General features: G+C 35.7%; 1 pseudogene; it reads left to right on the top strand.

The window, feature by feature from the left end:
- The first annotated feature begins 4,706 nt into the window (after positions 1 to 4,706).
- LOC112657925 (glucose-6-phosphate isomerase-like) lies at positions 4,707 to 12,854 on the top strand (annotated as a pseudogene).
- The last annotated feature ends 1,829 nt before the right edge of the window (positions 12,855 to 14,683 follow it).

The following is a 14,683-nucleotide window of genomic DNA, read 5'->3' as shown; positions in this document are numbered from 1 at the left end:
ATAGGACATGAGGTATTAAAAATTGAATACACTGAAGGCTCAGCCCTCAAAGAAATTATAGTCTAATGGAAGAGCTCATAGATACTGAGAACTAATCAAACTAATTAGTAATGAGAATAAAATACAGATCTATGTAATTCATTTAGATAAACACAAGTCCATGTTTTAAAGCTCTAAAATAGTGAGCCTAAAAATCCTACTAGAACAGTTGGAGCTATCATTTATAAACTTTGAATATTCAATGAAGTTCCTCTGTGGCATTCTTTAATCTGTGGAGTTGTAAAATCACAGAGCAATGGTAGTGTTTCTGAACCACCCTAGTGACTGAATAGGTTTGTTCCACTGCCAAACTCTGAGAATAAGGCTTACCCCAAATCACCTACCAAGTTCTTTCCTATCAACATAACTTGAGTGATGATCGCAAATTCTGACGTGGGGAAAGATGTATTATTTTTTACTTTAGAATTAGGTTATTAAACAGAGACACAACTTTCTGAATTGGTAGACTAATGACCTCTGTAAAAGCAATCACAACACAGGAAAAATTTGTCAAAATCAACTCTTTCAGAATTCTGGAAATGACAAGAAGCTTTCAAAATCCAAAATTCAAGAAAAATGGCTGAATCTCAGTAAGAAGAGTGAATTTGTGGTGCTTTAACTTGCCCTGTCATATTCTCCTAATGCCGTATCTGTGGTAGTTTTAAAAACCGGTAACCTAACAGTCACTGAAGGGAAAAGAATAGATTTGGAACTGCCATAAAAGCCCCATTTCCAGAGAACTGTCACTTTTTGAGCTCTGCAGCAGCTTTCTTGCGAGGCTTTTCATCATCTGACCTGACTTAGAGATTTCTCCCGCAAAAAGCTTTATCTCAGGGTGTTTATTGAAAGCAACCAGTATCATTTATTTAATCTTGAAACTGCCGGAAACAATGATACCAGTTGTACCAAATAAGAAGATAGCCAAAAAAATTTAAAACGGAAAATATATGTTATGAGATGCCCAGATGGGACTTTGGTAGACTCCAAAACTTTCCTGGGTTTGTGTGTACACCCCAGAATCCTGGACAGTTCCCTTATCTATTACTTCTAGGTGACCATCAGGATCTAAACAAGCTGGAAATGAATAATGCATAATTATAAAGTCAAGAGTTGAAGTCATGCCCCATCACATACACAGAGCCCTTCTAACAAAGTTTGGGAGATTTGCAGGTTCAAGCCATTTAATGAAATATCTGTCCAGTTATCAGCTGATCACAAAGTTAACTGAAGCAGGAACTTCAGTGGCCACACATGTCAGAGAATGCAGGCTTTGAAGAATTAGTCCAGGAAAAGCATATATAGACAGCAACAACAAATCCTGGTGATAAATGGGAATCTATTTTCTAGAGCATCCACATTATGTTATTTCAAATGTTCAGTTTTCTATGAAAAACAAAAAGAAAAGAAAAGAGAGAGAGAGCAAGAGAGAAAGGCATGCAAAGAAACAAAAAGTATGGCCCATATCCAAAAAGGAAAGAAAGAAAAGAAAGAAAGAAAGAAAGAAAGAAAGAAAGAAAGAAAGAAAGAAAGAAAAAGAAAGAAACCTAATGAAGTCAATAAAACCATTCTTCAGGAAAACCAAGTATTGGACTTACTAGACAAAATTTAAAAGCCTGCTATTATAAATATTTCCAAGAAACTAAAGGAAGCCTTCTCTGAAGAATTAAAGGAAAGTATAATATCTCACTACATAGAAAATTATCATTTGAAACAAAAAGAATTCGAAAAGTACCAAGTAGTATTTTTTAGTTGAAAAGTAAAATTACTAAATGAAAATTCACTGGAAATGTCCAAAGGCAGATTTGAGCTTACAGAAGAAAGAATCAACCAACTTGAAAATAGGTCAATTAACATTTCGCAATTATTTTTGAGGAACGGAAAGAAAAAAGGATGCACAAAATTAACCAAATCTCAGAGAACTAATGGATACCTTCAAATGTACCAAAGTATGCATAATGGTAATTGAGAAGGAGAGAAAAGAGGAGCAGAAGGAGCATTAGAACAAATAATGACTGAAAACTTACAAAATTTGATGAAGAATATTAACTCATGTATCTGAGAAGTTCAGTCAATTCCAAACAGGTTAAACTCAAATCTATCCATACCCAAACACATTCAATATCAGGAACAGTGAAAGCCAGAAGACAAGGGATGTTATATTAAAAGTGCTGAAATAGGCTGTCGACCAAGAATTTCATACCCATTTCCTCGACAAAAGTTTTTGTATATTATTGAAATTAAATTGACATTAATCTAAACTAGATTGTTTTAAGTTAAGATGTTACTTTATAATCCTCAGGGCAACAGTTTTAAAATACATCTCAAAAATATAGTATAATAAACATTAAAGAAATTAATATAGTACACAAGAAAAATATCTAGGCAGTAATGAAGAAATAGAGACTAAAGAAAATATAAGATATATAGAAAACAAACAGCAAAATGGTAGGTCTAAATCTTACCTTGTTGAATAATGTACAATTAAAAAGCAGAAATTGGCGGAATGAATTTTAAAAATATGATCCAACTTTGTTCTGTCTGTAAGAGAGGTAATTCATATACACAAAGAGTTCGAAAATAAAAGAACAAAAAAGTAAAACCATGAAAACCATGCAAATGATAACTAAAAGAGGGCTGAGGTGGCTATATTAATATCAGATCCAACAGATTTTAAGAACAAAATTGTTACTAGCGTAAAAGGAAAACATTCTTCAATGAAAAAGGGTCAAATCATCAGGAAAACATAAAAATTATAAGCATATATGCACATAGCAAAAGAGCCCCCAAAATGCATATAGCAAGACCTGACATACATAAAGGGATAAACAGATAACAATAATAGCTGGAAACTTCAATATCCCACTTTGAATAGAAGAAAACAAGGCATAAGAGTAGCAAGGAAATAAAAGACTGTAAACGAAGCAGATCTATAAAAACACTCTACCTAAAAACAGAGGAAAACACATTCGTCTCAAGTGCATACAATATTCACCAACACAGACCATATATTAGGTCAAACAGCAAGTCACAGTAAAGGTAGAAATGATAGAACTTATACAAAGTTAAAGTGGTAGAAATGATGAAAAATATGTTCTTTTACCACAATAAAATCTGATTAGAAAAGGCAAAAAAAAAAAAAAAAGAAAAGGCAGAAACAAATTAGAAAATTTCACGAATATTTGGAAATTAAATAATGCACTCCTAAACTTCCAATTGGTTAGGGAGAAATTAAAATGGAAATTAGTAAATAGTTTGAGTTGTATGAAGACAAATATACAATATGCTAAAATTTAAGGAATGCAGTTAAAACTGTGCATAGAGAGGAATACATTTATGGATACCTATGAATAAGAAAGATTTCTAATCAGCTTAATCTTCCACATTAAGAAACTAGTAAAATGAGCAAAGTAATCCCAAAGCAAGGTCAAGAAAGGAAACAAAAGAAATTATAGAGGAAATAAGTTAAATAGGGAATAGGAAAAAATACAGAAAATCAACAGAATCAAAACTCGCTTCATTCATCTTCCCTTAGACTGAACAAAAACAAGTGTTAAGATGGATGCTGAGGAATTACAATTCTCATACATTGTTGGAAATGAAAAATGGTGCATCAACTTCAGAAAACTGTTTTGCATTTCCTCAAAATGTTAGAAATACATGTGCCATATAATCCAGCAATTCCACTGCTAGGTATATACCCAACATACAGGGGGAAAAAACACACATATGACCACTTACAGCGGCATTATTCATAATGGCCAAAAAATGAAAACAACTCAAAGTCCATCAACCAATGAATAGATAAACAAAATGTGATATATCCATTCAATGTAATATTTAGCCAACAAAGAAATAAGGCACTGATACAAGCTATAATATAGATGAACCTTGACAACATCCTAAGGAAAATAAGCCAGTCACAAATCACCACATTTGAATGATTCAATTTATATAAAATTTTCACAATCCCATAGACAAGGCAATCCATAGAGATAGTAAATAGATTAATGGTCAGAGGCTTGAGGAGAGAATTAGAGAATGTGTGCTAATAAATACAGGGTTTCTTTTAGGTGATAAAAAGATTCTGAAATTAGATACTGGTGAGAATTATAAAACTATTAATAGGAACTAATGAGTTCTTTAGTATACTCTTTAAAAGAGTGAATTTTATGCTATGTAATTGTAGCTAGCTAGTTAGCTACCCACCCACTTAAAATAATTAGGGAAGATGAGAATGAGGCAGCTACAATCTTCTTATATTTGAGGCTAGATCTTTGTATCATTGCTTCAGTCTCCATAACTATTTTCATCTCCTGGTCATGCTTCAGTCAACAAATTCCATAATAATTATGAAGTAAAGGCATTTTTTGACATGCCTGAAGAATGTGTTGTTGAAAAAAATTGATGTAAGTTAACAAAGTATAAATCAAAAGCAGCTTTTAAATAAGAGATACTGCTGAATAATTTAATGACATCAAGGCACCAGATGAAGCAGTCACCTCCCAGGTTTGATCCAACAACGAGAAAACGAAGCCAAAAACAGGAATGGAAGACTGGAAATACATACCTGCATGATCCAACTTTAGTTGGTGTCTTTAGACAGTTCCAAAGAACTTTCATGTCTACCAGCAACAGGGTTTCTAAGTGAAGTAGGAGGATTTCGGGATATGAGCAATAAGTTGTGCTTTGTTAAAGATATAAAGGTAACCTCCAAAGAAAGAATGAATAAAATATATAACAAATGAGAAAAGGTTAACAGTTTAATAAAGGATGCCTGGGTGGCTCAGCTGTTGAGTGTCTGCCTCCGGCTCAGGGTGTCGTACTGGAGTTCTGGGATCAAGTTCCACATCAGGCTCCCTGAGGCGGGGAGCCTGTTTCTCCTGCTGCCTATGTCTCTGCCATTCCATCTCTATGAATAAATAGATGGAATCTTAAAAAAATAAATAAATAAAAGTTAAATAAATGTTTTCAAAACTGTTTTATTTGCAATTGTTTTTTTCATACAGTCCATAACTAGAATGATTGCTTTTTCTGTTACGTAGTTTACGGTGAATTTCAGACTACTATCTTATAGGTTTATAGGTGTGCAAATAAAATATCTAAATTACTGTTTTCCAATCAAGTGGATTAGAATAGCCTGTGAAAATATGGTAACATATAGACTCTTATAATCATATCCCAAATTCACAGAATCAGAATATCCAGAGATGGTGAGTAGTTGCTGTTGTTGTAATTGATGATGAAGATGATGGAATTCTTGGAGTATGATTTTTGTGATCAGTCAGGTTTGCAAATCACCGGGTATCATTATGAAAGACAAAACACACAAACCTTAAGGTACGTATAAACATGTAATTTGAATTCTGGAATGTGTAAATTAAAGGTATATAAAGAAGAGGTACTTACCATGAAGATATATGGCCAGTTAGCAGCAATATTGCATAAGAACCTAGGTTTATTAAAAATAGTCTTCTATTGGCTTTGCTTATTGCTTCCCTTTGCTTCACTCCCCATAGATAGACCATGAAATTTAAGACTTAATGTTATGCAGCATGGTACAGTTTCTTGCATTAGCTTTAAAATACCTTTAAAACCATGGGCCAATAAAACATTTTACTTTTGTAAATGATAAATATCAGGAAAAACTTCAAAGAAATTATTCTTAAATTTCCATATATATTTATGAACTTGGAAGATCATTTTATCAGAGATGAAAATATGAAACAGTATATTATGGTTGCCTCTGGGAAGTGTGATGAAGGTGATGTAGGGGTGTAAAGTGGGAAGGATGATTATTTATATTGTACATGTGTTATAAATCATATTTTCACATTTTTAAAGGTATATAGAAAAAAAGAAAATATAACTTATCCAAGAAAAGTCATTAGGTTAGTTTTTCTATTGCTGTGTAACAAATTTAGCAGCTTAAAAAACATGCATCTATTAACTGACAATTTCTGTGGTTCAAGAATCCTGGTACATCTTAACTGGTCATCTGTAAAAAAGTAATTAGTACAATGGCCAGGGCTGGATTCTCATGTGGAGGACAGACTAACTAGAATTGAGTCCACTTCTAGTCTCAGATGGATGGAATAATTCATTTCCTTGTGATTGTACACTGAGGTCCCTGACTTCTTGCTGCCTGTTGTCTGGAAGCTATCTCTACCTTCTAAAAGCCTTCCTCAGTTGCTTGCCATCTGGATGTTTACCTCAAAGCCAGCAAAGGAATCTTACATAACACAGTCATGAGAGTGACATCTCATTATCTTTATGATCAGAATAAAGTCACAGGATGAGCTATGTCTCAGTTTTTCTAGATTTTGTTGACATGACAGAGTATGTTTTGGAAGAAAGCAAGTATTTGTTGAGACTCTATTCTGTGTTAGGCACTCTGTTAAGCATTGTAAAATACTGCATATTTCTTATTGGCACTCCTGTAAAATACTGGTGCCATCAGTTCTATTTTCTAATGAGAACTCAAGAGTTCCTTTTCTTATGTGATACAAGTATCAAGTGTTAGACCGTGAATTGAAACAAAAAACTTCCCTTAATCAGAGCTTCTCTATTTCCATTCTACTACTTTAGCATATTAGAAGACTAGAGGCTAAAAACAGTCTTCTTGCTTCTCAATTTGAATAAGGTAATAGATGTTAAATGGGCAGAAGTGAAAAGAAGGGGATGTAAAGAAAATGAACAGAAGTATGATTAAATCCACTTACATAAAATTTCACAATGGAATTAATTCAGTTTACACTATTTTTAATTATTGATTCCAAATATACAACGTTGACCCTTAAAAAGATATTCTTTAGAAATAAGCTTTGTGGATTATGTAGCTTAATTTCCATGGCACATAATCAAATCTGGGTTTTTTTAGGGAACAGGTGAAGAATTTACAGCTTTCTCCAAATGGACTTTCCTTTGACAGTTAGATAGTAATAAAATCCACTTAGAAGTTCCAATTTTCTCTTATAATTGGCAACAGTAATTTCTACATTTTAGATTAATTACTAAGAATTTTCATTTCCCATAGGTGGCAGCATAAACTTCAATAGAATATTCATTACTAGCAATATTAGTTCAGATTTTCTTTTCTCATAATGGCAAAGTACTATTTTGAGGATTTTCTGATTCCACTGAGTCCATCTTTTGAATCTATTTAAAATGCTTAGAGAGTAATTTATTTTGTTAAAAGTACAAATACAAGTAAAAGTAGATGTACAAGTACAATTTTGCATCATTTTTAGAGACAGCCTTGCCATTTCATAATGAATAAATGAAAAAAATAACTAAGATTAAAAGCCAAAATTAGTAGTTGTTTTAATTGACATGGTTGGGCCGTTAATATACCACTTTCAGAGTTGGCAATGTAAGATGATTTTACAGTGGTCAATGAATTCTCTTATCATGCATTGAACTCTCCTTTTTGTATACATACAAGTATGTTGTGTGTAATGTTATATGCAATATTGTCTGGTTGAATCAGCTCTCTCAAAGTCTGTATTTTAAAAGTTTGCTTGTTTCTTTGGATCTCCAAAGCAGTCAAGAAAATGAATGTCAAAATATTCAATCAATTGCAAGCTTATTATTACACATCTTTTGAAATAGTAGACAATTTTTCACTCTCTAAAGTATAATATTTAAATTCGACTTACTGAAATTCTAAAAAAAACCCCAAACAAATAGAAACAAATAAGCCTTCTGTTGTAGTTAACCTTAGGTTAATGTTCAACTGGAAAGATGTTTTTACTTTAAAGTGTATTTGTTTCCTTTTTCATGTTTTGATAGATCTCTTTTCTTCTATTATATAAATTAGCTCTTGAGAATCCATTGTATTCCAGAGAAATTGCATACTTCAGGAAAAGCCCACTGGATTTTAGGATGGGATATTTTAACATATTTGTCTACCTTTAGGTGTTTTGTTTTATGTTTCAAAGGTATGGTAGCAGTTCAACACTCAAATATCTGCCTTTTATAACTTCAGATACGTTCCAAAACAATGAGGTATATTGTTGACAAAGAATTAAATGTAATAATCAAGCAATTAACCAAGGGTATTTGCAGCAGTATATAGAGAGACAAATTAAGAAGACTACCATGGTATCCAGAAACCATCTGTTAACCAATGTCAAATTGATGATAAAGAAAATTGAGTTCCCTTGGCAGTTGGTTTTTCTCCAGCTGCATACAGCTATAAAAGAGCCATCAAAGACAAATCTGCATTTGTTGTTAATTCAGAAATGCAGTAGATAGGCATTGAGAAACCTCCAGTGACAACTTTTTATTCTGAAAGTTGATGCTAAGATTCCTGGGAAAGTTACACATTGGGCCTTGGATCAGCATTTAAGACCATCTCAATATGGTAAAACGATGATCAGTACAATTCTCAAATGCAGTTGTGTACACACAAATATAATAAAAATCTTCTCAGAGGATGAAATAACGAGTGAATCACTTCTAAAGTCATCAACTATAACAAGGTTAGTTGAAAACATGTATTTACCCCAAACATATATTATTGCACATAGTCTAATGTAAGCCTACGATGAAGAAAAGCCTACGATGAAGCAGTATCAGAAAATAATCATAAATTTGAAAGGTCTTTATTACTAAACCCTGACAAAGACTAATGCCAAAGACTTAACAAACTTATCCTACAGAATCATTATAATACTAACACTCAAAGGAAACTTTAATGCTTGAAACCTTGAAAGAGGTTGGGATCTGGAGTCAGGCAAAAGTAATGTTTCAAATTCACATTTCAACCCTTATTAATTATATGACCTTGGGCATATTACTTAATCTGTGTTAGTGTGTATATAAAATGAGAATGATAATAACCTTGCCGGGATGTTGAAAGGATAAAATGAATTCATGGATGTCAAAACTTATTTCTGTCAAATAAAACATTAAATGTCTTATCAATGGATTATTGAAGTAATGCTAATTGCTAAGGACTTTAAGCTTATTGTGGAGAGGTCACTGGGCTGAGGATCAGGAAATCTAACTTGTTCTTCTAGCTTTGCCATAAATTAGCTGTGTGACCCTGTACAAATCATTTAAGTTCTCTGGACCTCAGTTTACTTTTTGCTAAATTGAGGTTAGGATAGGGATGGAATCAAAATGACTATATTTATTCTCAAATCCACTCATTGTAACTATTTGAGTTAGATTTCAAAAAATAAAAGCAAAATATAAAATATATTTGTAGAAGAACACTGTTGAAATCATTGCAATCTGTTATGTGTGTGTTTATTGCTGATTTTTAAAACAAAAATTAAACAGTAGGAAAAGTCAGCTTTTACAGTCCACTTAAGGTTTATGTTTTTATTAGAATGCATTTAATGTTAAGTAAACATGTGTTTAATTTATTCACTAAAGCTTCCTAGTGGAACCAGATTAACCCAAAATGGTGTCTGACTTTTCTTATACTAGCAGCTTACAATTTTAGAGTTGAAGAAGATTTAAAAACAAAAAACAAAAAAACACCCTACTTATCCTTTCCCCATTGTGTGGCTGAAATTATAAAACATTAAATAAAAGGAGACATAACTATACATGAGAGAGAACTGGTTCTTTCCATATCACATTTCACTATTTTTAACAATCTTGAAAATGATTCTATCCAGTTACTTTCTCTGTTCCTGATATCTTATCTGATTTCATTAACTTTGATTGAAATTACTACATTTACTACTGCTATGTTGAACAAGTATTTCACATTGGATGATCTCAAAATGCAAATGTTTGGCCTACCACAGCTACTTTATAATGCATCCCCCACCACCACACCACCATTGTATGAAAACTTAGCAACGCTCATCATTTCTCAGTTCATTCCTACCTATCGGACTTCCAATTGTCATTTCAGGTTACAGCATACAGTTTCAATTCAGAAATATTAAGAGCTACTTCAAGATAGTAACCCATATTTGAGTCCTCATTAAAAAATAAGAATATTTTGGGACGCCTGGGTGGCTCAGTGGTTGAGTGACTACCTTCGGCTCAGGGTGTGATCCCATTCCGGGGATCGAGTCCCTCATCTGGCTCCCTGAGAAGAGCCTGCTTCTCCTTCTGCCTGTGTCTCTGCCTCTCTCTGTGTCTCTTGTGAATAAATAAATAAAATCTTTAAAAAAATAGTCTTTTCCTTTTAGGCATGGTTGGCTTCTTCATGCACTTCTCCTTCCATTAGGTAGAGGCTATATTGAACTTAAATGATGAGTGAATCCAGAATGAGAGAGAAAGCTAAAGAGCAGGATTGTTTCTATTTGGCTAGTTACTGCTAATGCAGTAGCAAGCTTAAATTAAATTTAAATTATAAGAAAACATATACAGGGTACAGCAGTATTTTGGAAATAGTGAACAAATAAAAACAAACAGTTAAAAGTAAAATACTTTTCTTCAATAAAGAAACAAAAGCAATACAATGGAGAAAATGTTGTCTTTTCAACAGTGTTGGAACAAGTAGATACACACTAAAAAAAAAAAAAAAAAAAAAAAAAAAAGAAAGAAATCCAGACACAGACCTTTATACCTTTCATAATAAAGATCTCAATGTAAAATAAAAACTATAAAACTCCTAGTCGGTAGGACAAAATACAAATGACCTTTTATTTAGAGATGACATTTCAGATACAACATCTAAAACCTCATTCATAATGTAAGAAATAAATTGGACTTAATTAAAATAAAATAAAAAAAGTTCTGCTCTGTGAGAGACACATGAAGAGAATGAGATGACAAGCCATACATTGGGAAAAAAAATATTTGCAAAAAATACATCTGACAAAGAACTAAAATATGCAAAGGACACTTAAAATTCAACAATGAGAAAATTAACAACCCGATTTTTAAAAATGGGTCGAAAATCCTAACAGAATTGGTTAGCCGCGTGCTGCCCACCACTCTTCGCCTTCCGAGGGGGTCGGAGCCCCTGCACCCCGCTGCTCTGGCCGTGGCTGCGCTCACCCCCGAACCCGCAGTTCCAGAAGCTGCAGAAGAGGCATCGCGGGCAGGGCTCTGACCTCAATTCGCACCGCCTTTTCGAGGGGGACAAGGAACGTTGCACCCGCTTCGACTTGCTCCTGAACACCAACCGTGGGCATATTCTGGGACCGACCCTGTGATGCACACCCCTGTGATGCTGAGCCCAGAGGTGTGAGGCTGCCCGGGAGCGCGTGTTCAATGGCGAGATCAGCTTCACGGAGGACCCTGCACGGCTGCATGTGACCTTGCGGACCCGGTCAGACACACCCATTCTGGTGGATGGCAAGGATGTGATGCCAGCGGTCCACAGGGTCCTGGAGAAGGTGAAGTCTTCCTGCCAGTGGTGCCTGGAAGGGGTACTCGGGCCAGGCCATCACGGACGGCATTAACATTGGCGTTGGCGGCTCTGATCTGGGGCCCCTCCAGGGTGACTGAAGCCCTTAAGCCATACTCTTCAGGAGGACCCTGTGTCTGGGTTTGTCTCCAACATCGATGGGACCCACATTTCCAAAACCCTGGCCGCCCTGAACCCTGAGTCCTCCCTGTTCATCATTGCCTCCAAGACTTTTACCACCCAGGAGACCATCAGATATGCAGAGACAGCGAAGGAGTCGTTTCTCCTGTCCGCCAAGGATCCTTCTGCAGTTGTGAAGCACTTTGTCACCCTGTCTACCAAAATGACCAAAGCGAAGGAGTTTGAGATTGAAGCTTAAAGCATGTTTGTGTTCTGGAACTGAGCAGGAGGATGCTACTCGCTCTGGTCAGCCATTGGACTTTCCACTGCACTGCACATGGGATTTGACAACTTGGAGCAGATGCTATCAGGGACTCACTGGATGGACCAGCACTTCCATACAAGGCCCCTGGAGAAGAACGCCCCTGTCCTGCTGGCTCTGCTGGGTATCTGGTATATCAACTGCTTTGGGTGTGAGATGCAGGCCATGCTGCCCTATGACCAGTATCTGTACCGCTTTGCTGCCTATTTCCAGCAGGGTGACATGGAGTCCAATGGGAAGTACATCACCAAGTTCAGCACTCATGTGGACCACCAGATGGGCCCCTTTGTGTGGGGGAGCCAGGGACCAATGGTCAGCATGCCATCTATGAGCTCATCCACCAAGGCACTATGATTATACCTTGTGACTTCCTCATCCCAGTCCAGACCCAGCACCTGATAAGGAAGGGTCTGTATCACAAGATCCTCGTGGCCAACTTTTTGGCCCAAACTGAGGCCCTGATGAAGGGGAAGTTGACAGAGGAGGCCTGGAAGGAGCTGCAGGCTATGGGAAAGAGTCCAGAGGACTTTGAGAAGCTGTTGCCACACAGGTCTTTGAAAGAAATCACCATACCAACTATATTGTGTATTCTATTGTGTTCACCAAACTCATACCATTCATTCTGGGAGCCTTGATTGCCACGTACAAGCACAAGATCTTCGTTCAGGGTGTCATCAGGGACATCAACAGCTTTGACCAGTGAGGGATGGAGCTAGGAAAGCAGCTGGCTAGGAAAACTGAGCCTGAGCTTGATGGCAAGAGCCCAGTCACCTCTCACAACTCTTCCACCAATGGGCTAATCAACTTCATCAAGCAGGAGTGTGAGGTAAGAAGCTAATAAACACATGCCCGGCTGCAGTCCTTGTAATTGGTCCTTCTTGTCTCTCCTCACCAGAGATGTGCTGCACAGTCTTTCCCAGAGCACCTTCTGGTTGTGGGCTTGGAGCATAAGCCCTTTGGGGGAAGCTGGTCTGGAATTGCCACCCCTGCCCATCCATGTCCATGTGCCCTCTGCTTTATGATTGGCTGAAGTGTTTTAGTGCAGCTGATTTTTCTGACCATGTTCACTTTGTTCGTGTACCAGATAGAAAAATAAAGATGCCACAAAAGAGGTTGTAGGCTCAGCCTCTTCTTATCTCCAGAAGTGGTGCTCTACACAGGAGTTAGGTGCCCAGTAGGAGTGATGTGCCTTGATTGAGGCTTGACTGTAAGTGGTGAGCCGGTTCAGAATAGAGGATGGTCCCTTGAGAAGAGAGTAGAGGGGGGTGGGGCATGATCAAAGTCACAAGAGCAACTTGGCTTCTGTAAGCAAACCCCTTCTCCTTTGTCCACTCCTCACCTCTGTGACTTTGAAGGAATTGCATACTTCTATTCACTGGATAATTATAAAAAATTGCATTAAATTATGTCTGTTTTGGGTGAACAACAAAAACAAAAAACCTTAACAGAATATTACCAAAGAACATACACAAATTACAAATAAGCATATGAAAATATGTTCAACATCATATGTCATCAGGGAAATGCACATTTAAACAATGAGATACCACTGCACACCTATTAGAATGATGAAATTCCAAACACTGACAGCACCAAATGCTGGAAAAGATGTAGAGCAATAGGAACTCTCATTCACTGATGGTGGGAATGCCAAATGGTAGAGTCATTTTAGAAGATAGTTTTGCAGTTTCTGACAGAGCTATTATGTTCTTACGATACAAAGCAGCAATCACAAAGAACCATAATATCTTTGGTATTTACTGAAATAAACTGAAAACATATCCACACAATAATAAGCACACAGATGTTTCCAGTAGCTTTACTCCTAACTGCCAACACCTGGAAGTAACCAAAATGTCTTTCAGTAGGTGAACAGATAAATAAACTATGGTACACCCATATGATGGAATAACATTCAGTAAATAAAACAAATGAGCTATCAAGCCATAAAAAGATGTGGAGGAGGCTGAAACATGTATTAGTAAATGAAAAAAGCCAAACTGAAAAGGCTGCATACTCTATGATTCCAAATATATGACCTTTTGGAAAAAGCAAAACTATGGAAAAAGTAAAAGGATCAGTGGTTTTCAGAGGTTAAAGAAGAAGGAGGGATACAGAGGCAGAGTACATAGAATTTTTAGGGAAGAGAAACTATTCTGCATGACACCATCATGGTAAATACATCTCATTATACATTTGCCAATACCTATAGAATGGACAACCCAAGAGTGAACCCCAATGTAAACTATGGACTTTGATATGTCAGTGTAGCTCATTAGTTGTAAAAAAAAGGTACTCTTTTGGTGAGGAATGGTAATAGTGGGGGTTGAGGCAGAGATTACATGGAACTCTGTACTTTCTGTTCAGCTGTGTCGTGTTATAAAACTGCTCTAAAAAATAAAGTCTATTTTTAAGAAGGTAAAGCAGGAGAATTTAACTTAATACTTAAAAAAAAAAGAGAAACTGAATTTTTTGTAAGACACCTGCATAAACAGTTTTTAGCACATTCAGTTGGAGGTAAAAGTAGTTTTAAATACATTTTAAAATAGATAAATGTCCCACTACAAAATGAATTACACTACAAAAGGGAGGGAGAACAAAAACAAAGACAACACATCAATCGTAATTCATGTAAGGTTACCTACCAATCTTGGGTCTGTTTTAAACAATCTCTAAGGTAAAAAAATCATTAACCAAAATACAGATGACTACATCAAAAATCACTAAAAAAAATGTGATTTGTCACAGAATATAAACCAAATTATATCTACTTCATACTCTAGAATAAATTAGATATGACTACTTTATAATTGCTAAGCAAAATATACAGAAAAGAGAGTGTGAGTTTTTACCATAAATGGTTAGAAATGAAATATGATAGC

This window comes from Canis lupus, chromosome 8, assembly GCF_003254725.2.
Source record: "Canis lupus dingo isolate Sandy chromosome 8, ASM325472v2, whole genome shotgun sequence".
In the NCBI taxonomy this organism is placed as follows: domain Eukaryota; kingdom Metazoa; phylum Chordata; class Mammalia; order Carnivora; family Canidae; genus Canis; species Canis lupus.
This window is presented reverse-complemented; position numbering and strand designations above follow the sequence as displayed.